Source organism: Equus caballus, chromosome 14 (assembly GCF_041296265.1).
Source record: "Equus caballus isolate H_3958 breed thoroughbred chromosome 14, TB-T2T, whole genome shotgun sequence".
Taxonomy (NCBI): Eukaryota; Metazoa; Chordata; class Mammalia; order Perissodactyla; family Equidae; genus Equus; species Equus caballus.
Genome location: NC_091697.1, coordinates 55,308,472 through 55,334,877, shown reverse-complemented (window position 1 = coordinate 55,334,877; position 26,406 = coordinate 55,308,472). Strand labels below are relative to the sequence as shown.

The 26,406-nt window shown below is 39.1% G+C and overlaps 1 long non-coding RNA gene across 2 annotated transcripts in view; it reads left to right on the top strand.

Moving 5' to 3' along the window:
• Positions 1-24,770, top strand: part of LOC111767806 (uncharacterized) — a 293,689-nt gene extending 268,919 nt beyond the window's left edge. For both annotated transcript variants that reach the window (XR_011425567.1, XR_011425566.1), the window contains 2 exons: positions 24,405-24,489; positions 24,616-24,770. This is a non-coding gene — a long non-coding RNA (uncharacterized lncRNA). The remainder of the gene's footprint in view (positions 1-24,404; positions 24,490-24,615) is intronic.
• Positions 24,771-26,406: the final 1,636 nt, after the last annotated feature.

The window sequence follows — 26,406 nt, the reverse complement described above, 5'->3', positions numbered from 1 at the left end:
TTATTGTACCATGTGGCACTTAGCAGTATATTGTCATTGATGCTGCTTTTGAAGCTTTACGATTTTATTATATGAAGCATTTTTATTTGTAACTTCTTTCTTTATTCCAACTCTGTGAGGGAGCTAGGGCAATTTCCCCAATGTACGAGGGAGGAAACTAAGATTATGAGAAGTTAATTGGCTCTTCCAAAATCGCAAATCTCGTCAAGTCAAAGGTGAAGCTAGAAACCCGTGTTAAGACTCCTTCCAACTATTGTATTACTGGCTTTTAAAAATATATAATAGTTTATTGACTTTTTCTGAATATAAAATAAGAAAATGCCCATATAAACAAAAATCTGAGCAATAAAATAAAAATTTTCTAAGATCCCATCACTCAGAAATGACCACTAGTATTCTGCCATTAGTTGGCTCTATTTTCTTTGTTTTTAATATTACTGGAATTAGATGTGTATACAGATTTTTACCCTAGTTTTTGTTGTTTGGTTTGTTTTTCTTAAACTTAGATCAAGAGCATTGTTTCATGCTGTTATAAAATGTGTGAGAATATAATTATAAAGTGCGGCAGTGATATTACGTCATATGCATGTTCTGTCATTCATTTAATCAATGCCCTATTGTTTGACACATAGATAATATCTTATTTACTGTAGTAAATAGCAAAGTAATGAAAAAGTTTAGATATGAATCTTCTTTTCTATTTCTGGGTTTTTCCTTGGGACATATTCTTATGGGACTATAAAGTCAAAAGCTGTGATGATTGTTAAGGCCCTTGACACTTCTTCGGTATTGCGTCTCCCCATTAAGCTGAAGTGAAATTCAGACTGTGCAAGAGAACATCTCAATAGTAGGCAACAGAATTCTTTGTCCTGGAAATTCTTTTCTAGGGGAGCTAGGCACATTTTCAATGGATAGTGGCTTCGTCTCACAAATTAGACCCTCTGCAGAGATTGGTAATAACTTCTTGCATGGGTTTTGCTGTCTCACTTCTGCTCTCCTTGTCCCTGTTCTAAGATTCTGCTATCACCTGGTAGACGTGAGGGGAATCTATTAAGACAGATCATTGCTACACCAAAGCTGCTTTCTATGCTCTTCTAGAATTCATTTCTTTGCTCCCTGTTCTGTTAGATGCTATTGAAAATGTTGCTTGTTTGGGGAATGCTGTTGTCTGTGCCTTCCCTACAGTAAAACTTCAAAGCTAATGATTCACGCTAGGATTTCGGTCGTCTGCTCTTAGTTTTCAAAAGAGGAAAAACTCTTCACTTCTTCTAGGTTGGAGAAACTCAAGGGATCACTGAGTAAATAGGAGAAATAACTGTGATCAACACTGCTCTATTTGGATGGCCCCTCCTTCACTTCTTCCCTTTCACCACTCCATTTCCCATAAGTATTTATGGTCAATACTATGTGGGTGTCAGGCTGTGTTCTGGACCTGGAGGAAAGAGTGGTGAATAGTTCGAGACAGGGAGCCTATGCTCTGAGAGTGTACAGACTAGCGAAGGTGATACATAGCAATGAATTAAAACAAAGTGTGGTGAAGACTTGGATATAGTAGAGGCTCTGAACCTAGTCCAGAGGTCTGCAATGGCCTCCACGAAGAAGTGGCGTTTATGTTGAAACTTGAAAGGTTAAGATAAATTAGCCAGACCAAAGTGGGTAAAGGGAATAGAAATGGCCATGTAGGAGGAAGACTTTCGAGCAGAGAGGAATTTAAATTTTGATTCATGACTTCAAAAAAAGTAATTCTTAGGAAACTTGAAATATACAGAAATTTCCTTAAACTGATAAAGGATAACTACAGAAAACCTATTGCAAACATACTTAATGGTAAAATATTAAAACTTCCCCTTTGTGATAGGGGCAAGAGTAGGATGCCTGCTACCACGACTTCCATTCAGTATGGTGCTTGAGGTCCCATATGGTGCAATAAGGCAAGAAAAGGAAATTAAAAGTGTAAATATTGGGAAGGAAGACATAAAACTGTCATTATGTGAAGATGATATAATTGCATAAGAAGCAAAAAAATACTGATAACCTTTTAGAACTAATTATGAATTCAACAAGGTTGCTGAATATAAGTTCAATATACAAAAAAGAATTTGTATTTAATATACCAGGACCAGTAAGAAAGTGAAAATTTAAAACAAATATTATGTACAGTAGCATCAGAAATATCAAATACCTAATTTAAGCTAAAAATTATATGCATGACTTCTACTCTGGAAATTATGAAATATCATTAAAAGAAAATTTAAAATATACAAGTAAAGCTGGAAAAAAGTAAATGGAAGTAAATGGAGAGATATATTATTTTCATGAATTGAAATTCTCAATAATGTAAAGATTTAATTCTCCCTTAATTGACCTTATGTTTCAGGGAAACACCAATCAATATCCCAGAATGCTTTTTGTGGATAAAAACAAGCTGATTCTACAAATAAAATCACAGTGAGCTAACACTACACATCCACCAGAATGTCTAAAACTTAAAAGACTGGCAATGGCAAATGTTTAGCAAGGATGCGAAAGAACTAGAATTCTTTTACACTGCTATCAGTAAAACCATGTTCAATATTGTTTGTCATTATCTATTAAAATTGAGCATATGCATTGTTTATGACCAACAATTTCACTCCTAGGTATATAACACCTCCCAACTGCCTACACGTGTGCACTAAAAGGTTTACGCAAAATTAAGAGCAGCGTTATTCATAAAAGCTCCAAACGAGAAATAATCTAAATATCCATCAACTCTAGAGTGGTTAAAGAAATGGACATATATTCATACAATGAGATGACATTCAGCGATGAAAATTATTGAGCTAAACCTACATGCAGTGAAATAGACGAATTGGACAAATATAATATTTGAATGAAGGAATCCTGATGCAAATTGATGCATATTTTATAATTCCAGTTCAAAAACAAGAAAAAAGTAATCTGTGGGGTTAGAAATCTGGATAGTAGTTCTTTTAGCAGAAAGGATGGAACAATGATTGGAAGGGGATATGTGAGGGCTTCTGGAGTGCTGGTTGTACTAATTTAAACTACATATTGTAAGTTGCAAGAATATATATATGTTATATATAACAAAAAAGTTATGAAAACCTATGAGATGCAACTAAAACCAAACTTAGTAGAATTTATAGCCCTAAATGCATACATAGAAAAGAAGATGGGATGACAGTTGGCTAATATCCATCTAAAAAGAAAATAGAACTTTAAAAAACAAATTAAACTCAAAGTAGAAGGAAGAAAATTTAAAAAATAGGGCCAGAAATTAATGAAATAAAAAACAGATATATAATAGGATAAACAAAGCCAAAAATGGTTTAAAGATTAATACAGTTGATAAACCTCTGTCAAAATGAATGATGATGTCAGCAGTGAAAAAGGAGATGAGTTAGTATTCTACAGATATTAAAAAATAAAGGAAATTCTGAAAACTTTATGCCAATGAAATTGAAGATTTAGATGAATTGGACAATTTCTAAATAAAACTTTATAAGAAATAGAACCAAGAAGAAATAGAAAATTGAATTAGATCTTCTGGAATAAAACGGGAGAATATCTTCATGACCTTGTAGTAGGAAAATATATTTTAAATGAGATGCACAAGATTGATAAGTTGAACTTCATTGAAATTAAAAACTTCAATTCCACAAAATTCACCTTTATAAGAGTAAAAAGAGGGGAGTGAGAGGAATAATTGAAGGGAGGAACACTGGTGAGCAGGCTGCTGTAGTTCTCTAAGGACCTCCTTCCTCTGCATCTACGTCTTCTGCCTGGAACCCTCAGGACAACCTTTCACTTAGTTACTCCAACTTGCCCTTCAAATATCAGTTCAATTTTTGCTTCCTCTGGGAAGCTTACTCTATTCCTCTCCCCATTACACCTCACTATTATTATGGCTTCATAGTATTTGCTGCTTAATTGTGGTATTTATCACATTTGAAAGCTTACATTTATTTGAATGCTTATTTGCTTGGTATCTGCCTCACGTACTGGATTCTAGATGGTGAAGCTCAATCACATCTGATTCTTGCACGTCGCTGTATCTTCGGTGCTAGGTATGTAGGGATTCAGTAAGTATTCATTGAATGAATAAGTGAGTGAGGGAATGGAAGAGTGAATACAATCTGTATAAGCATCAAAATAGAAGTCAGGGGCCAGGAAAGGTAGTGGGGAGGGTGGTGAGTTTGACTGTGAAAGGGCAATATGAGGGATCCTTAGGCAATGGAAAGGTTCCCTGGCTTGACCATATAAATGTCTATATCCTGGTTTGGCAAGCTGTTGCCATGGGGGAAAGTGACTAGACGGTACACAGGACCTCTCTGTATCATTTCGTAGAAGGGCATGTGAATCTGTAGTTATCTCAAAATAAAGTTTAATTAAAAAAAATAGAAATGATAGTCAATCTGTAGAAGTTGGTCTAAAACTCTTTTCTGTTCGCTGAGTTAAAAGGTGAGGAAAGCTCCAAACAATTTAACATGGCTGCTGGTAGACTTCTCTACTAACTGATGAATATAGGAATACTGGAACAGCTGTGCACATCTGCATGCTTCTCCTGTAAATGTTCTACTGGAGAAAATCTAGGTGTGCAAGTTCTGAGACATATAGATGGTGTCAAATTTGAATGGAATGTTTAAGAGCTATATTTTGTGAGAAAAGGGTGGCCCTCTTGAGGATGCCCTCTGTGATGATGGTGTGGCATTGCTGGCATTGTAAGATATGAGGACTCCATTCAGACCTATCTTTAAACATCTTAGAGGAAAATATCTTCTCCTCAGGCTTTTTTCAACAGAAATTTCTAAATTTATGATGGAAGTGACTGTTACTAGACCCTGGTCAGAATATTGCCTGGGACCTACAAAAGCCAGGATATTTGCCATTGGTTTAGAGAGCTGAGAGGAAAGAACTTTCAAGATGTCAGTGATAGCTGGACTCCTTTCCCATTAAGAGGGAAAAAAATTGTTGCAAAAATCTCTTACTTAGTGAGAAAGCTATTTGGGGACAGACAAATAGGAGAGGTCTCCTATCATATCTAGAGATCATCTTTTGATCTTTCTTTAATAGCATTATATATATATATATATATATATATATATATATATATAAATTGATGTTTCTTTAAAAACATATCAGGGGGGCTGGCCCCGTGGCCGAGTGGTAAGTTCGCGGGCTCTGCTGTAGGCGGCCCAGTGTTTCGTTGGTTCGAATCCTGGGCGCAGAGATGGCACTGCTCATCAAACCACGCTGAGGCAGCGTCCCCCATGCCACAACTAGAAGGACCCACAACGAAGAATATACAACTATGTGCCGGGGGACTTTGGGGAGAAGAAGGAAAAAAATAAAATCTTTAAAAAAAAAATAACATAGGCTTTTCTTTCTCCTTAGGTTCACTGTGGTAGTTGTAGGAGGATACCTTTTAGGTTTGGTCAGTGTCTGGTTATAAATGTGCGTGTTTCTTTTCTAAAGGACAAAGAAAATTTTGTTTTCAGTTTTTATAAACTACATTTTCAGGGAAAATATTGATTTGCATATTTCTTATACAGTTCTTTGAGTACTTCTTTTGATTTTTCTCCCAACTCACACACTGTCTCTTCCTTTCCTCTATTTTTTCTGATTACTATCCTCCCATAGAATTTCCAGGACAAAACAACTCTGCAATTATATGTTGTAACTGCTGTATAATTGCAAGCACAGTGCTTGAGTGCTTCACACAATGAGTTGGTACAAAAACAGGACCCCTTCAGATCATCTCTGCTGGAGATATTTCTCATCAGACAGATGCAAATAGAGTCATCTGGGAAAACGTTTTTAAAAAAACTAGTTCAAAGAATGTTGGATGAGAATGGCAAAATCCCATGGTCCATAAGCCCACTAGCAAATGAGAATAACAGAGTCCAGAACACATAGAAAGAGCATTTGATTGATGCTAAAATGAAAGAAAGTTTTTCGAAGGAGACTGAAGAGCACAGGGGAAGGTCAAATCTTGTTTAGCAATCGGATTACCAAGAAATTGGAGTAAAAGGCCTTTTGGATTAAAGGGCTATTGAGAACCAGTAGGCTGCTTTCTGGGCACAGTTGCCACAGCAATAATAAAACCATTGAAATGTGCAGAGAGATGGATACAGATCTTCAAGTGGGAGAAACAACAAGAAAAGTGGAGGTGAGAGTTGGCAAATATTTTCCTGTGAACTTGCAGAAGCTCTGTTCTTTGCAACTACTGGGTATGTGTCATCTTTATGAAGCTGAGCTCTAGGTAAATTTTATTTTCCTCATATAATGAGATGCCTTAAAAGATATGACAGGAAAACAAAACATCACTAAGGAGAGGACTTGAAAAACTTGATGTGGGGAAGACTGCAGAGATAAGTTATCTATACTTTTCTTGAAAATCTCCAGAATTAAGCAGAAATTATAATAAGGTGACTGCATCACATATTAGAATGATGGTAGGTCAATTGAGATATCCAGTATGAGGAACAGGAAGAAAAAGGAATGAAGAAAAATGAATGAAGTCTAAGACACCTGTGGCAAAATCTAGAAAACATTACACAACCATATGCTGTCTACTAGAGATACACTTTAGATTCAAAGACACAAATAGGTTGGAAGTAAAAGGATGGAAAAAGATATACCATGAAAACAATAACCAAAACAGAGCTGGAATGGCTATACTAAAATCAGAAAAAAAATAGGCTTTAATACAAAACTTGTTAGTAGAAACAAAGAAGGACATTTTATAATGATAAAAGGATCAATGCATCAAGAAGATAGAATCATCATAAACATCTATGCACCTAACAACAAAGCCCCATGAAGCAAAAATGGACAAAACTGAAAGAAGAAATAAACAATTCAACAATAATAGTTGAAGATGGCAATGCTTCATTTTCAATAATGAACAGGATGGCTAGACAGAAGACCAACAAGGAAATAGAAGACTCGAACAATACTGTAAAGCAGCTAAACCTAACAGACGTCTATAGAGTACTAGCTAATAATAGCAGAAAACACATTCTTCTCAAGTGCACATGATACATTCTCCAGATTGTCCACATGTTGGACCATAAAACAAGCCTCAATAAGTTTAAGACAACTGAAATCATGCATCTTTTTTGCCACAAGCACAAAGGAACTAAATTAGAAATCAATAACATAAGTACATTTGAGAAAAATCACAAATATATGCAAATTAAGCCACACACTCCTAAATAACCAATGGATCAAAGAAGAAATGAAATTAGAAAATACTTGAGATGAATGAAATGAAAAATTATGGGGTGCAGCTAAAGCAGTGTTTAGAGGGTAATTTATAGTTGTCAATGCCTGTATTAAAAAAAAAAAGAGTAAAGATCTCAAATCAACAACTTTTCATCTTAAGAAACTAGAAAATGAATAGCAAAATAAACCCAAAGCAACAAGTATGGCAATAATAAAGATTAGAGCAGGAATAAGTTAAATAGAGAATAGAAAAACAATAGAGGTAATTATTCAATAAATATGAGTGTTTTTATATGCTAGGCATTGCACTAGGTACAGCTGACACCTTGTCTGTCTCATCTCCTTGACTATAGGTTATTTGTGGCCAAGAGTTTGAGTGAATTGCCTTTGTCACCTCTACAGTGCTTTGTAGTTAGTACTTAATGACATTTGTTGAACGTGGCCCACCTGACTGAATGATTAGTACTCACTGCATGCCACAGTTCTACCAACACTCAGAGGTCCCTACAGTCAATTAGGGCTCTTTGGATAATAATCCCAATAGCTAGAAATCATTGAATAACTTTCTAAGTGGCAGACTCTACATTATTACTGACGTTCACAGAAATTCTGAAAAAAGTGTATGTTATCAGCCCTTTTTACAAATGAGGAAACTGAAAATTGAGTTGTAGGTCACACATAGTAATGCACATTAGAGATGGATTTTGAACTGAAGCCTGCAAGTATGCTTCCTACCACACCACGGTGAGTACTAAAGTAAAGCCTCGTCTGTGATTGAATAAAATATTGTGTGAAAACAAGGTACAAAGAAAATCCATGTCCCAACATGGTAAAGTAAATGACCTCTGAGAACAGCTGTCCAGGTAGGCACAGCTGCCCAAGAGGCTGGCTGGGAATGTCCTCTGACAGTAGTTGCTGCCTTTCATGGGCAGCAAGCTTTCAGACCTTGAAGCTGCGAACTCTGTAAGGCCTTCCAAAATTGATTTTTTTTTTCCTATGATGGCTTTTGTACCCTTCAGCAACCCAGGCTTATTTTTTGATTGAACTAAAACCTAGTAATTTCCAGACTAAATGGACTTCACAAGTTCTAAAAGGCTGAACTATTTGAGAAATACACAGCCTACATGTGCCCACAGAGAGAATCTCCCTCTTAAGCTAACTGCACTCTACATATTGAAATGTCATTTTCACAGCAAATGCACTTCTTCCAGAAGGATTATTTTTCATAACTGGTCAACATTAGCAGAAATATAAGTTCTTGTTATTTAAAAAAAAACACATTTCTTTAGGTTTAAGTGAAATAATGTTAAAAGTAATGTTCTGTGAATGGAAATGTGAATGTCTCTAATGTCACTTGTCCCTGATGCAGTTTTTCCCAAGAATGTCATCAGAAATGTACTGTGATTCTATTGACTAGGGAAGAGAACTACCTTATGAGGCTTAGTAACCTCCTCAGAATTAATTCCACAAAGGACAGTCAATACCTCCATCTTGACTAATAACCACAGTATATGATAGTCATCTGAAGTAAACACCCTTTCTACATGGAAGGCAAATTCGAAAGCTAAATTCTGGATTTTATCTTGGTGACGTCTCATTTTGTGGTGCCATATGACCTAATTATCAAGTGTCTGTGTTGCAAAGTTTTGTTTTTAACTTATTACTTGAGGTATAACATAGGTACAGTCAGTTAGGAGTATAAATCGTCAGTGAACAACCCAATAAATATTTACATATGTATAAATCTGTGTAACCACCATCCAGATCAAGATATAGAACATTTCCGGTGGCCCCAGAAAGCTCCCTTGTGCTCTTTTTTAGTCAATAACCTCTTCAACAGTAACCATATTCTGGCTTCTATCACCACAGAAGTCTTTTGGCCTGTTTCTGAGCTTTATAACCATGTAGTCAAGAAGTATGTACCCTTTTGTTTCTGGTTTCTTTTGTTCAACATTATTTCTGTGAGATTCATCCATGTTCATTCTGTGTAGTATTCCATCATACCACATTTCCTTTTAAGAATCATAGCCAAGATGACCACAAATTCACTCCATGTGATATGCAAAGAACCTATCCGCCACTGCCAGAGGAAGATAAATTAAATAAAAGATATCCTATGATCTTATCACCTCCTACAGAGAGGGAGAGAACTGCCAACATCTATCCAGTAAAATTTTGTCTCACTTAGGCAGATAAGTCAGCCTTTTGTTGAGTCTGGGCAACTTCACTTGTCCAACAACTGCCTCTGTGATGGTTTGTAATAAACGGATATCCCTGATAAGAAGGTGGTATTGTCAGTTGACAAACATGGAAGAAAATATTGCCTGTTTGACTCATAATCAGTAAATTATATTTAGTCATTTAAGCATCATTGACAATTTCAAGAAGAGGTGGTTGCTAGGAGCAGTTCACTCAAGACAAACATTGATGTACCAAGGGTGAGTCACAGTGACGCTCAATACAGAGATGCAGGTGGAGTGCATGAGGACCATGAAGAAAGAGGCTGCACAGGTAGCACTCATCAAAGACATGAAAAAGCAGAACAAAGTGAGATGGATGAGGAGCCTTAATGGAACAAAACATGTGACTAAGAGTGATTTTATATAGAAATACAATAGTATTATGTCTGAACCCACATGATAGTTACAGGGGAGAGGAGATGAATAGAGAAATAGGAACCTAGATTGTCTCCTAACATTCGAGACTGTTTTTATGAACTTGTGGGAGGTGGATGAGGCATTCTGGGGTCAACCCAGCATAAAGTGTATGAAAGTCCAGACTTTATTAGTGCATTGTCATAGCTTGAGCTGGCCATCAAATAGTCATGATAGCTAGAAGCAGAGAGGCATTTGATGAAATGGTAAAAAAGGAGAATGTTACAGGATTCATACATCATGAAAAGAAGAGCTTGAGGAGAGAGCATAATTTTTAAACTATTTCAACTCTGCTATTCCAATTTTATCAATAAAATAAATAGTTATTCTGTCTACAACTTATTCATTCATTTATTCAAATAGCTTTTGTTGAGCTCCTACCATGTACCAGGATATGGCAAGAGACTGATAGGTAGCAATGCCTATTGTCAGTAACAGCATCCTGAATCAGCATCTTAGCTATTTTCCAAGGACATTTTATCCCACAGCTGTTTTTGCTTCCTGTACTTTCAAGTCTGTGACTATATTTACAGTTTTCTTTTTGCCTTTGACATTTGCACTTCTCATTTCGATGCTTCAGTAACTTTCCATGCCCTTTACATATCCTGCAGCTAATAACTATGCTGCTTACTTAAGAAAAAACAATGAATCTCGAGTTGGGAACTCTTTGAGAAATATGAGCCAAAAGCTTCTATATCCTGACTATGCGTTTTCTGAGCATGGTCTACAAAAGAAAAGCACCAGGATTTGCTTGATTGTGGAGGGAAGAGACAAGGAGGCATCTGCCTGATGTTGGGGTCTCTGTAGTGAAGCCCCTTCACTATCAGGGATCCCTATTATAAGAAGGGAACCTGGTTTTCTTCATTCTTTAGTTCCAGATGGTCTGAGGACCTTTTGTCTCCTATACAAGTTGCTCAGTGCCCAGGACAGGAAATTCAATAAGAGGTATAATTCTGGGGCCGAATTGGGTTCATTCTGGATTGAAAAAGAAAGTCCAAGGAGGAGGAACGAAGACAAAATGGACCAAGAGGTCAAATCTGGAAGGAGAGAAAGCACCTAACTCTAGTTGAGGTTACACTATTACAACATGACTCCCGTTTGTGGAGCGCTTTCTACATGTCAGACCCTGTGCTACTCCCAGAGCATGCAGCATCTGGTTTAACTTTCTCAACAATCCCACAGGGTAGCCACAATTAGTCTTATCATATTAAAGATGAGGCAACTGAAGATCAGATACTTTCTCTAGATCACAGGGCTGGTAAGCAGCAGATCTGGGATTCAAACTCTGGCCTGAGTGAATGCAGAAGCCCTGATTTTAAGCAGGAGGCATGCTGTCCCCCATCTCTACCTCTAGGTTGAGATAAGCGAAGTGGGATTGGATGGAGTGATTTTCACTAGGAGTTGAAGATGGTTTGAGGCAGGGTATCTGCATGTCTGGAAATGGAGAATTGGAGGGACGGTTCCTCAGCTTTTATAAAAACCAGACTCACTGCAAACCTCAGAATGCCCCAGTGCATCGGGTAGCTCTATACTGGAGGGCATCACTGCCAGTCAAGCCTGGATCCTTCCTTCTAAGGAACCCTGATTTTCTTATCTTTATCCCTGAACCACTCTGGGGCTAACCAAGGACCCCCACAACTGGAATTGCTCGTTAACCTTCTTAGAGCTCTCTTTCTCGTGCCGTCTCATCTGAATCTCACATGCTGCTATGAAGTGCGGAGCAGATGCAATTATTCTCTTTTCACAGGGGAGGATCCTGAGCCACAGGAAACCACAAGGATCTGGACTAGCTGGGTCCCTGCTCCCTCCCTGTTCCTTCCAGCTGGATCAGTCGTTTGGGCTTCAGTCTGTGTAACCCCAGACCGAAGAACCAGTGTTAGTTCTCGTCAGAATTTAAATTAAATTCCAAAGGGCTTCACAAGCTGTCTTTCCTCTTTTCTGGCTTTTTCTTTTCCTTTGAGGAAAATGGTCTCAGAAACTTGATGTATTCGGTCATTAGAGGCCTTCCTAGCCTAGAGCCAGCACCACAAGCTGTTCCTGGGAAGCATGGGAACAGCAACTGACACAGCCCTGCTGGAGGCTGCGGTGGCAGAGCAGCAAGAGGCTCCCTCAGTGATTCTGGAATCAGGAAGAACTGCAGAACCTTCACGACTGCCTCTCTCCATGCGAGCTGGGCTGTAATCATGTCCTGCCTCCTAGAAAGCACTGACTGTTTATCGAGTGCCCACTTTATGCCAGGCGTCATGCTGTGCACCAGGGGTCTGGAGTTAAGTGAAACTCTGCCCTTATCTTCAAGGAGCTCGCCGTTCAGATGAGGTGTGTGTGGGAAAAACTCGTTAACAATCTACCCTGAGTATGACTGAGCATGAAACCAGCCTCGTGAATGCTGCACTGCAGGATGGCTGAGGAAGAGAGAATTAGCTCTGTCTTAGATAAGGAGAACAACTCGGGGAGGCTCTTTGAGTTGGGCTTTGGGGCACGAGCAGAATTTTACAGCAGGGACATTATAAGCAAAAGTGAGAAAACATGAATAGTTTGCAAATACTAATGCCAAAGAGGGTTCCATCGTTTTAATTACTTATTTAGAGCATTATTCATTTACTTGTTTATTCAACAAATATTTGTTGGCTTGTTACCTGTGTCGGGCCCTGACTAGGCTCCGAGGATGCAGCAGTGAGCAGGACCAGCTGGCTCCCTGCCCTGCGGAGGATGAAGTCTCATTGAAGGAGACAAAAGCGAGTCAGCTACTTACACAGTTATTTCTTTGGTAGCAGTTACGATAGGTACAAGTAAAAGGGCATCTTGAAGTGCCTAAAAAGGCTTGAGCTTGTCTGTGGAGAGTGAGGATGCAGTCAGAATGGGCTTCTTCAAGAGCGATATTTAAGTTGGGATCAGGAAGATGATTAGGAGGTAGTTAAGTGAATAGGGAAAAGCATTCCTGACATAGGGAGTTGTTATGAATTGTGTTTCCCTCCCCTCCCCCAATCCATATGCAGAAGCCCTAACCCCCAGTACCTCAGAATGTGACTGTATTTGGAGATAGAGCCTTTAAAGGGGTGATTAAGTTAAAATGAGGCCATTAGGGTGGGTGCTAATCCAATTGACTGGTGTCATTATAAGAAGAGGAAATTAGGACACACAAAAGATACCAGGGGTACAGGAGCACAGAGGAAAGCCACGTGATGACATAGTGAGAAGATGGCCACTTGCAAGCCAAGTGGGGAGGCCTCAGAGGAAATCAACTCTGCCGACACCTTGATATTGGACTTATAGCCTCCAGAACGGTGAGATAATACATTCCTGTTGCTTAAGCCACCCAACGTGAGGTCTTTTGTTATGGCAGTCTAAGGAACTGACGCAGAGGTAGAGCGTGCTGAGGCCCTAGGGTTGCTGGGAGCTCTGTTTGAGCACTGGAAAGGTGGCAGGTGTGGCTGATGACACTCTTTTGCTGGATGGTGTAGTGAAGTCTGTCTCCTATCCCTGGAACTTTGGGTTCTCTCCTATAAGACAAAAGTCCTGGACTAATCCACCATCTAGGAGGTTTCTCCTGGGTCTGTGATGCTGTGAATTCAATTCATCGAGCTCTTATAATTCCAAGACCCTAAGAAAGAAAAGGGCAAGATGATTATTTGGGAATGTTTCAATGAATCTCAGAACACTTTGGAAAACATTCTTTGTTTCCTCCCTCAGCTTTATTGAGGGATAACTGACAAATAAAATTATATACATTTAAAATGTACAATGTGATGATTTGATATACATATACTTTGTGAAATGATTACTCCAGTCAGGTTAATTATCACATCCATTCATTTCACATAGTCACCTTTGTGTGTGTGTGTGTGTGGTAGGAATACTTCAGATCTACTCTTTTAGCAAATTTCAAGTATGTAATAGAGTATTATTAACTATACTCACCATGCTCAACATTAGATTCCCAGAACTTATTCATCTTATAAGCGAAGGCTTATACCCTTTGACAAGCATCTCTCCATTTCCCCGACCCCAGGCCCTGGTAACCACCATTCTACTCTCTACGCTCTGTTTCTACGATTTAGACTTTTTTTTTAGATTGCACATATAAGTGCAGTCATACAATATTTGTCTATCTCTGGTTTATTTCACTCAGCATAATGTCCTCTAGGTTCATCAATGTAGTTGCAAATGGCAGGATTTCTTTCTTTATTATGGCTGAATAACATTTCCTTGTATATATACACCATATCTTCTTTTTTCATTCATCTGTCAACAGGCACTTAAGGCTATGCCCATGTCTTGGCTACTGTGAATGCTGCAGTGAACATAGGAGTCCAGTATCTCTTTGAGATACTCATTTCATTTCCTACAGAAATATACCCAGATGTGGGACTGACTGCTGGATCAAATGATAGTTCTATTTGTAATGTTTTGATTAATACTGTTTTCCGTGAAGACTGTACCAATTTACATTCATATCAACAGTGCAAAATGTTTCCTTTGTGTCCACATCCTTGCCAACTCTTATCTCTTGTCTTTTTCATAAAAGCCATCCTAACAGGTGTGAGGTGATAACTCATTGTGGCTTTGATTTGCACTTCCCTGCTGATTAGCAATGTCAAGTACCTTTTCATGTAGTTGCTATCTTCTTTGGAAGAATGTCTATTCAGTCCTTTGCCCATTTTTTAATCAGATTATTCATTTTGGGAGATTTTTTGCTATTGAGTTGTGTGAGTTTGTTATATATTTTGGATATTATCCCACTACCGGAGGCAGATCTTCCTCAGCTTATGATGGGGTGATGTCCCGATAAATCTACGTTAAGTTGAAAATATCTTAAATCAAAAATGCAAGGCCTGCCCCATGGCTGAGTGGTTAAGTTTGTATGCTCTGCTCTGGCAGCCCAGGGTTTTGCTTGTTCGGATCCTGGGCACAGACACGGCACTGCTCATCAGTCTGTGCTGAGGCGGCGTCCTACATGCCACAACTAGAAGGACCTGCAGCTAGAATATACACCTATGTAGTGGGGGGCTTTGGGGAGAAGAAGAAGAAGAAGAAAAAAAAAAGATTGGTAACAGATGTTAGCTCAGGTGCCAGTCTTTAAAAAAAAAGGTAAAGAAAATGCATTTAGTACACCTAATACACCAAACATCATAGCTTAGCCTAGCCTACCTTAAACATGCTCAGAACTTTTATTAGCCTACAGCTGAGCAAAATAGTGGACACAAAGCCTATTTTATAATAGAATGTTGAGTATCTCATGTAATTTATTGAATACTGTACTGAAAGTAAAAAATAGAATGGTTGTATGGGTACAGAATGGTTGTAAGTGTATCAGTTGTTCTCCCTTGTGATCACATGGCTGACCAGAAGCTGCAGCTGCTGCCACTGCTCAGCATCACAAGAGAGGATCGTACTGCATACTGCCCAGCCCAGGTAAAAATCAAAATTCAAAACATGAAGTACAGTTTCTACTGAATGCGGATTGCTTTCACACCATTGTAAAGTTGAAAAATCCTAAGTTGAACCACCATTAGTTGAGGACCGTCTGTCAGTGTATGGTTTGCAAATATTTCCTCCCATTCCATAGGTTGCCTTTTCATTTTGTTGATGGTTTCCTTTGCTGCACAGCAGCTTCTTAGTTTGATGTAGTCCCACTTATTTTTCCTTTTGTTGCCTGTGCTTTTTGGTCTTATATCCAAAAATATCATTGCCAAGACGGATGTCAAGGAGCTTTTTCCCTATGTTTTCTTTTAAGAGTTTTTCAATTTCAGGTTTTATATTTAAATCTTTAGTGCATTTCAAATTAATTTTTGTGAGTGGTGTAAGATAGGGGTCCAATTTCATTCTTTTGCATGTGGATATCCAGTTTTCTCAACACCAGTTATTAAAGAAACTATTCTTTCCCTATTGTATGTTTTTGGCACCCTTGTCCAAGATCACTGTATGTGTGGGGTTTTTTTCTGAGCTCTCTATTCTGTTCCTTTGGTCTATGTGTCTGTTTTTATGCCAGGGCTATACTGTTTTGATTACTATACCTTTGTAATATAGTTTGAAATCAGGAAGTTGACGCCTCCAGCTTTGTTCTTCCTCAAGACTGCTTTGGCTATTAGAAGTCTTTTGTGGTTCCATAGAAATTTTAGGGTAGTTTTTTTCTATGTCTGTGAAAATATCAATGGACTTTTGATAGAGATTGAATTGAATTTTTATATTGCTTTGAGTAGTATGCACATTTTAACAATATTAGTTCTACCAGTCTATGAACATGGGCTATCTTTCTGTTTATTTATGTCTTTTTCAATTTCATTTATCAATGTTTTAATAGTTTTCAATGTACAGGTCTTTCACCTCTTTGATGAAAGAAAATTTATTCTTACATATTTTGTGTGTTTTGATACTATTGTAATTGGGATTATTTTCTTAATTTCTCTTATAGTTCCTTGTTAGTGTATAGAAATGCAACCAATCTATGTATATTGATTTTGTATCCTGCAACTTTCCTAAATTCATTTCTTAGTTCTAACAGTTTGTTGGTGGAATCTTTAGGGTTTTCTATAAATAAGATCATGTCATTGGCAAACAAACAAGTTTACTTCTTCCTTTCCAATTTGGATAACTTTTATTTCTTTTTCTTCCCAATTGCTCTGGCTAGGACTTCCAGTACTATGTTGAACAGAAGTGGCAAGAGTGGTCATTCTTGTCTTGTTTTTTATCTTAGAGGAAAAGCTTTCAGCTTTTCACTGTTGAGTTTAATGTTAGCTGTGGGTTTGTCATATATAGCCTTTGTTATGTTGAGGTACATTTCTTCTATATCTAATTTGTGGAGAGTTTTTATCATGAAAGGTGTTGAATTTTGTCAAATGCTTTTTCTGCATCTATTGAGATAATCATAATTCTTATTCTTCATTCTCTTAATGTGATGTATCACATTTATTCACTTCTGTATGTTGAACCATCCTTGCATCCTTGAGATAAATCCAACTTATGTTGGTGTATGTTCCTTTTAATGTGCTGTTGAATTCTGTTTGTTATACCTTGTGTGTGATGCTGCCTTCTGGTCCTCTGGCTTAGTAATAACTTGGATGGCTTCTGGTATCTTGGATGTCAGTGGTCCTATAAAGTTGTTGAGCTTTTCCTCTTCAAAAACAGAAAGAAGTAAAATGAACTGAGTATAAACCATGTGCTTGGCATTGTACAAAGTGTGTTACATCCATCTTATCTTTTATAGACGAGGAGATTGAGGCCCCAAGAGTTGAAGTAACTTGCTCAAGTTTCCACATTTTCATGTAGAGGAGCAGGAACTCACATCTAGCAGCCTGTCTCTACACACCGTACTTTTAACCCCTATTGTATACTGCCTCCTATGTAATTATGTCTATGTCTGTGTCTATGTCCCAGGGATGTTGTGAGGACCAAATGCAATACTGCATGCATTTGTTGGTGCACAAAGGAGGCATATATTATATTATTATTGAATAAAAGAACAAATATTGACCCTAATTTGCAAGGCTCTTCTATCATGCTTAATGCCTATGTTCTAGCACAGAATAGTCAAACAGTGACAGATATGGATGCATTGACACTCCCGTGTCTAAGAAGGATGGAAGAATGTGTAGTGCTGAATTCTGAGAGACTTAGTGGGGACAGATCTTGAGGACCTCATCGGGAGCTAGCTACTTAGGAAGACCAGCAGGAGCGGCTCCTGACTCCAGACACCTTCAGGAGGTCATTTCCTGGTCTTACCCAGATCCTGTAGGCACAGATCCCGCCTCTGTCACCACAGCCTGGTTTCCTAACTTGTGCTTGGCTTAGGCAGCCTGCTCAGGTACCCTTCCAAACTCTCGATGACCTTCCCACCCTATTTAAATAACTCTGCTATGGTGGGAGAGACAGGTGGAATTAAACTATTCTCCAATGATAGCAAATAAATTGGCAAGGTATCCAGGGAGGGAAAGTGGGCAACTCAAATAGTGGTGCAAGAGATACAGTTCACTGTATACTCTTTTCAATCTTTTGGCTTTATATCTGGTGAATGTATTATTTATTCCTACAAAATGAAATTCAAAACTAATGCATAAGTAAACAAATACATAAATCACATTCCCTAGGTGATCCTGCCACACAGCCAGGTTTGAGAATCTCTGCATTACCTCATCCCAAGGAAGGAAAGTAAACACAAATTGCTTAGCCCATTTATCAATCTTCTAGTGTAGACATTTGCCTTGTATCCCCTGTGCTTAGTACGGGGCCTGGGAGGAGGGCACTCCATAAATATCTGTTGAATATAAATCAGTTTTCATCTGCCCTCTACAACAGACTGAGGTGAGCATGGTCTGTTGAGTTCTGTGTGTATCTTTACATGCCACCTCAGTGCTAAGAGACACATCATCATGTCCCACGTGAAAAACTCCAATTTCCAAGCATCTAGCACTAGAGTGCATTTCATTGTGGCTAGCCCTAGGGAACAATGGGGCTCCTTCTCTGATCCTGCTCTTTCAAAATTATGAAGTGCGGTCTTCCCAGGTAGATTTGGAAAGGGCCTGGGCCAAATGTCAGAGCTATGTGTATCCAGGGAGTAGTTGGGGTTTAGGGAAGTCCTTATGGGGAAGGGCACATCTCGATCAGGTCTACGAGAATGATTAATATTTTAGTGAACGGTGCTCTGATGGGAAAGGCGGACTTGGGGATTACGACACTCCAGGTGAGGTATAGGGAGGGGAAAGCGTAGCACGGGAAAAAGCTTCAAGTGGGAAAGTATACGGGTGTTTGGGGGAAGTAGAGAGAAGCTAGTTATGGAAAAGGAGAACCAGGAGATGCAGGCTGGAGATAAGGGCGGGACCAGGTTGTAGGAGGCTTGAAGTAAACATTGCAAAAGTGCTCGACATGATGTACACACACAGCAAATTATAATTATTATATTATTGTAGTTATTGGAGACCTGGTTGGGGAAATGATGCAGAACATGGCCTTGTGGCTAAATTGGGCTGCTATTTTAAGCAAGAAATATACCCCAAAGCTTGCAGCAGATGCAGAACAGTACATGTGAAACCATGCTCTCCAAAAAAAGAATGAGTTCCCAGGACAGATTCAGCCAGGTTTTGATGTTGAACCTGCTGAGAATAATGAAGAGAGAGGTAGTGAGTGGGAAGAATAAGAAGATAATCATTCTTTAAAGAAAGAAATATAGAAGCAGAGAAAATACTGTTTTCTCCTCTCAATGTAACAAGGAAAGAAAGGCTGAGATGGGTGATGATAAAAGGTGGCCCAAGAATGAACTGGGAAATGCAAGTGACAGAAATCAATTCCCTGACAATTGTATATCCATTCTGGGCTCAGAAGCAGAGCGCAGAGCCAACATAGACTTTTGTTCCATATTCTCAGCTCAGTGAATTTGTCTCCCTTTCCCTAATGCGCTTCTCCCTGAGCCATTGTTGAAAAGTATGGGGCATGCTCTTTCGTCGAGATCTGAAACCTGCCAGCCAGCCCGAGTATGAACCATGCCTCCCTCACAATGGTGAGGAACCCAAGACAACATGAAGGATTCCAAATTAATGGAAAATAGAGCCAAATAAAGCACTCTATATGTAAGCCCTATTTGCCCACAAATGTTTCAAGGAAAGAAGGAGGAAAGAAATTGTGCAAAATCATCTTCTTTCAGAAAGCCGGTTTCATTCCTCCAGGACAGAAAAGGAACCTAGAAGTATGGATCACACTTAGAAATCCCAGCCCCAAACTGGATTTAGTTATTTGTTTTGCAGACTAATAAGGCTTAAAAGGTGGGAGTAACCTTTTGATGCAAGCTGATGCAAAATGTCCCCTGCCCAATCAGTCTCTGGTCTTATAAATCAAGGCACGTTCCTTAACAGGATTTTTTTTTTCCTCTCTCTCTCTCATTTTTAAAGTTCAAATTCCTATTAACAGTTCTTTGCATGGGAGATGGGGATGAATTTAGAAAAGATGTTCTTCAGGGACTAGATAGAGCCCATACTCTTTCCCTGTGTGGCTGAGTGAAATTTCTCCTTAGGCCAACACATAACTAGCTGACTCCAACTTGGTCTGTAGGGGGTTACAATGTAAATTTGCATGGGAAAAGGTCTAGGGGCACAATTAGGGATGAAGAGAGTCCATTTACTACTGTAGCTAAACAATCAGCCTCAGCAAGTCAGCACAAGGTTGAGGTGAGTAAGGTACCTAAGGCCAAAATTTAAGGAGGTGCTCTCTCAGGGTTGTTTATATGCAGTCTGTCCCAGAAGTGAGTGCCTCCTTAAATTTTGGTCCCCAGGAGCCTCACTCTACTCCCTGTCCAGAGTTTCAGTGTTCCATTCACAAACACCCAGACTGCTTTGACATTTTATGCAACCTGATCACCATTTATCCAGGAAATGTATTCCTAAATATTATTCACAAATATTGAGAAGCTTCATCTGTTTCCTAGGATAGGATCTTCCCCTGGAAATAGCCCTCACCTGTTGACTTTATATTTTTCTTATTGATTCATGCAGAGAACCTTAAATGAACTGCCAGAAGTTGACATTGAATGGATTGATAAAAGAAGAATAATCTTGGGATGTTAATGATAACCTCCTAAATTTACCTGTCTTACAAGTGTGTTTTTATGTTTTGATTTTCTGTACGTCGAGACCACCTGTGATAAATCTGGATTCCTGCAATTCACTGCCCCACAGACCAACCAAGAGGCTAAACAAAATGAGTGACCATCACTCGTCTTTACTGCCCACCCATCCTGCATACACTCTAGGTCAAGGCTATACGCTGCATTAAAATGTCTTACAGTACCCAAAAGATCCTGGACTCTCTGGGTCAAATTAATTGGGACCCTACTGCTAACCACCTGGAAAATTTGATTCTCTTATTCCAGGGTTCTTAATTTAGCACCTTGCCAAACAAGGGCATTTCTACCAATCTGGATAACAGTATTCAAATCTTTTGGTTTTAACCTTTCAGTAAGTCATGAGGTCATTTTTGGCCAGTACAAGCCTGAATCCAAGACAATTTTAAGACCGTGTCCAACAGAGGACATCTTTAAGTCACTTCATCCTAAGTTCTGAGTAAAGTTCTGCTAGCTATGTAAGTCTTTGCTGAATGCTGTGGCAATATGATAATTGAATATCGAAGAGGGATGTTACTTTTCACCTGGGTGGCTCTATCAAAACTTTCCTTTGTGACTTTTTCCATTGCTTTTATGCTTAGAATTTCCTTCCCTGTTTACCGTTATAAAACAAAATTCTACTGAGCATATTCTAAAGATCTTATTGGTTTTATTCAATGATTCATGAATTGAGCAGCATCCAATCTAGCAGATAGAAAGGAGCTCCAAGGAGCTGTGCAAAATGGAAGACATTTAGAGGCAGAAGGGAGCAGGAACAAGGAAGTTATACTAGCCAAAAAAGTGGGTTGGTTATTGTAAGGTTACTTTCTTTTGGGGAATGGCAGGGGTCTATCAGGCAGATTACCATAGCTACTGCTGATCAGGCAATTTCTGGTTAACTGGTTTAAGATTCTATTTCTGGGAGAGTGGAAACCGTAGTTAAGTTCAGTCTTGGTTTCGCGATGTGGGGCTTAGCATAAGTGACTCCGTTTGAGCCTGTTGTCTTGCTTTTAACAATTTCTCTCTTTTGATGAGACTCTCAGCCTAGCTGAGAGATGAGGTCAAAAGTTTAAGGCATTAGCACTACTCTCAGCTACTGCTCTGGAGTTCTCGCTGTTTTTGTTCAATCTCTGTGTGGTATTCACAGGCCACTAGATCAGGTTCACATGCTGTAAGCCAGTCATTGTCTGCGTTCCTTCTCTGATGTTCTAGTCTTAGGGAGATCATTTGCTCACTGGTTCCTATGTTCCAGATTTAGAGCTGTTTGTCTTTGGAGTGTTTTTCCTTCCCTCTAGGTACATAGTTTCATTTAGCTTAGGGGAGAAGGCCTAAAAAAAAGTTCCTATTAGGTTCTGAATATCAGTTTCCAATCTGGCCAACTTCTGACCATAGAGCTACTTAAAAAAAAAAAATTTTCAAATATCTTATCAGATTTCAGCTGGGACAAACAATAAATACTCCTGACAGTATTGAACAACCCCTTGGATGCAAGAGTCATCCCCAAAGAGTGTGCAAAGGATATTACCCTCCCAGGACCCAGGGCCACTCCAAAGATAGCCCAAAGAAAAAAAGGCTTAGAAAACGCCCCTGAGAGCTGGCAACAGTCAGTAGGACCCTTGCTGCAAAAGGAGTGCAACCCACATTTCTGCCGAGGCATAGTTTTGGGCTCCCAACCTGATGGTTGAGCTGCCTGCATATGCAAGAACCAACAACCTGTGTTTCCCAGGCAGGCAGAAAGCCAAGCCAAGTTCTCAAGACACAAAATGAGATGAACAAGAAGGAACTAGCTCTCCCAGGGAGAGAAAGGATCCACAACCAATGGGTACCCCCAAACCAAATTCATTCATAAGAGTCTGAATTTGGAAAGGAAGGGACAAGCTGAAACTTTATCTTCCTTTCTTGACCAGACACTACAGAGAGCCGGGAGAGCCGACTCTGATAAGAATTCTCATCCTTCACTGGCCTGTGCCAGGTTTTACAGGATCCAGTCTTTAGGTTCCCAAGAGAGTCGGTTTTAAAGTAAAGTGTAACCCTCCTATCTACCAGAATTTGGCAAGATTTTCTATTAATTTTAATTTAGTCTTCCCTTGGTTGTTTAAGAGAATAACTGGTAGCAGTTTACCAGAGAATCCTGGGAGTCCCCTCAATTGGGACAGGGCCCGTATGGGGGCCCTCCCTCCGGGGTAGATATGGGGGTGGCTGTAAGGCCACTAACTTGGTGGACCTTTGTTTATGGACTTGTGTTCTCTTCAGAGTGGAAAGGCAGTTGAGAGAGAGGATTAATAGACTCTGAGTGCTCAAGAAAAGGAGGAGAGAGAAGAGCAGTAGGAATCACGTCAGGCTTGTAGTCTTTTGCTTTAGGTACCTCTTGTGTCTTTAATTTTCATTAGCCTTTTGCAATGAATTTTTCAATGAAGCTGCTGTGGAATCTTGAACGCTTTTGGAGCCTCCTGAAAGCCAATTAAAATAGGTGTCCCATTCTGTTTGTGTGGTTTGGGAGCCCTTGCTTTCAAGTGCTCTTCTTAAAGAAACAATCTTGTCTAATTGGAACATTCCCCATAATGGCCACTGTAATCCTAGGTCTTAATAAGATTTTGCCATTTTTGTAGATATCTACAGCTTCTGGGGCCACAGTTCTTAATATAAAATAAGCAGGTGTGCTGGAAGGTGGTGCGATCAATTCTTTGAAACTTGAGGGTATCATTTCTTTAGCTAAACCTTGGGTCTCGGAGCCAAATTAATACCTAAGCAGTATTAAATACAAACAGATAGGGACAAACCACCAATGGCTACTAAGTCTCTATGGTATTGGTATTTTTGTGGAAGAAGAATAAAACAACAGGGCAGCATCTGATAGAGCTGGGACTAGGGGAACCCCAAAATAGTCAATGGGAATTCCCTGGAAAAGTGCAGCAGGCTAATTTGAGGACAGCAGCTGAAATGAGGAGGGGTTTTCCACTCTTCAGTACTGGATGGTGCAAGGAATCCACACTGAAAAGGTCTGAGGGGGCAGGGGCAGTCCAGCCCCTGTGAATTCTCAAAACCAAAGAGCCAGAGCTCCTGCCAAGACAGGGCACCACCCTGAGGAGTATCTCCTGGGAGTAGAATCAAAACTGAGCAGGACGAAGACAATAGGGACAAAGAAAGGCAAAAGAGAGGAGGAGAACAGAGCCAGGAAGCCTCAGGAAGCAGGCTGCCCTACTTTTGAACATTACAAAACAGCAGAAGAGGGAGCTCTGAGGAGTTATAAAAGCTGTCTTGAACCATGGCTCATTCTAAAAGTTCAGGAAACCAATTTCACACAAAAATCAGCAGCAGAAAAAAGTATGGAGGTCATATCTGTAACAAGTTATTTTAAGAAAGAAGAGAATACGGCACAGAATAACATCCCTGCAGACAATGAAAGCATGCCAGAAAGATATGCTTTCAAAACAGAACAAAACTCTAGCCTACTATTTCAAAACAAACTAAAAGAGATTGAGAAAAGGATATAGAACATTAAAGAACAATGCAAATCAGAAGTAGAAAAACTCAGAAATGAGATGGCAAGACTCAGGGAAGGACCACAGGTGATATACCAAATTGTGGTTTTCATATAAATTTTTTTCTCACAGGATGATGAAGAGACATAGATATGAGGACCAGCATATAGGTACCTGTAGAACTGAAACAAAATGAGAGCTAAGGAGAACTTGTAGATTATAGTTACCAGATGCTATGACAATGTAGATACAGTAGAACTCTAATAAATACAGGAGGAGGATGTGTAGAGCATATGCGAAACTAATTGTAACATTTTCAGTAATCATATTGTCACCAAGGTTAGTATTAGCATCAATATTGTTATTCCAATACTGTCATGTGTACACTACGTGAAAAAACAAATGAGTAATTCTGGAATATTCTTATTCTGTCACCTTTGCTGAACTTAACAGCCAAGATTCTCAGCGTGGAAGAAAGGAGGTGCATATGTAACAGAACAAAGGTGAAGGAAAAGTTCTGCAGGCTCACGTTTGAACTGTAAGTAGTAGAACGATCTCATGAGGCCCTTTAGAGATAATGACCAACCCAGGAGCAATGAGTTAGTACCCAGATTGTGGTCTCGAAGTAAAATTTCTCACTAAAAGAAACCTGGGCTTCTTGCAGAAACAGCTGATTCCAGGTCTGGAACAGGAAAGCTAAGACGGGCATGGAACATCTTGTTTCACACCCAGAGCCAGTTACCAGGAAGTTATCAAATCCTACCTGGGGATGACAAAAGGACTCAAGAACCGAATTAAAGAGGCTCCCACTGGCTAAAGGTGGGGTGAATTGTGTTTTAAAAATGATAAAAATCACAATGGGTTGAAACCCAGCAAATATGTTTAGACCCATGAGTTTATAGCATTAAAAAAATTAATCACCTTCAGAGGATGACAGGAAATCACTTCATTATCTTGAAAACCAGTAGATAAATGAAAAGGATGAAGCATTTTCCTACTTTTCCTTTATGAGTACCACAGTAATCAAAGAGTAGAAGAGGACGTGTCTCTTTATAAAATATTTCATCAAATAAACTAACAAACCATTTTTTGAGGTTTGATGGCTGACAACTTATAAGCCTCATCCTCTCACTTTTTGCCTTCTGCCCCACATCTGGGCAAGACGATAAGAAAGCCTGGGTGCTCTTTCCTTTGGCACCTATGGAAGGTTCAAACCACGCAAGCACCTGCTGTGCACCGAAACCCTCACCCCAGCCCCACTTTCTAATCACAATAAAAACCACAAGCCAGTCTCCTTTCCCTGCTCTCTCAAGACATTTTGGGACCAGCTTAGAAAGCTAGCCCTGCTCCTCCAAAAGCTCCATTATGTACGCAATAAACCTTTTCATTCCCTCTTGGATGTGTGTAGTGTTATCAGTCTCGACATCCAAACCAGTTTTGGATGGGGATCCATCTTACCTGTTTAGAATGATCTCACCATGAACAAAAATGAAAAGATAGAATATTGCCATCTGTAATTCCCAATTAAAAAATGTATCTAGGCATTCGACATCAAAGGCTGCTTACATCATAAAATGAGAGGCACACCAGACATTGTTTGCTTCCTATAGTTTTGATACAATCCGAACCCGTGTGTATGTGTCTACGTGTGTGTGTATATGTGTGTGTGTATTCAGAACAGGATAAGGCATGATTACTTGGACCTTAGAGGAAATAGATATTGGTACTGTTTTTCTGGAAAGAAATTTGACAATAAATTTTAAGATGCTTAAAAGCTGTAAACTTCTTTGTGACACTCCCTGTAGATACCAAATCTAAGGAATGAGTGGTGACATGATAAAAAATGTATAGACAAAGTTTTATGGTGTAGCAATGTAGTATCATTCGAAGTAATTAAGGGAGGATGTATAACGCCTAAATGTAAAGGAAAAGGCTGAATAACATGCAATAAATTAAAGATACTTTTGAAAAAACATAATAAGCATCAGTGCTTGAAATGTGCCATAGTGTTAAGTTTAAAAAAAAAAGCAAGAAAGACGAGTGTTTAAAATGATTTATATGTGCACAGTAAAAAACCTGGGAAAAAACACAGCAATGCAAACTGTATGACTCCCGATGAAAACAAATGTCAGAACACTGTGCTCAAATCAGCCTGTGAGAAATGAGAGCTCCTCTGCAAAGTCAGCAGGTGGCCCTCGTCACACTCTGAGGTTTTATGTTCACTGTGGACCATGTCTATAAAGCTCATTCCATGGTTCAGATGCTCTTGTAATAAGTAAGGAAAGGAGGCTTAACATTTCTTAAAAGGAATTATAATAGAGAAGGCCATCACCGTTTCAAATGATGCCAGTCATCATTGTAGTCACCGTCGTCATCATCATCATCATCATCATCACCATCATCATTAATTCTGTACTTGTCAAGGGTGGGCTTCTCAATCATCGAGCCCCTGGGG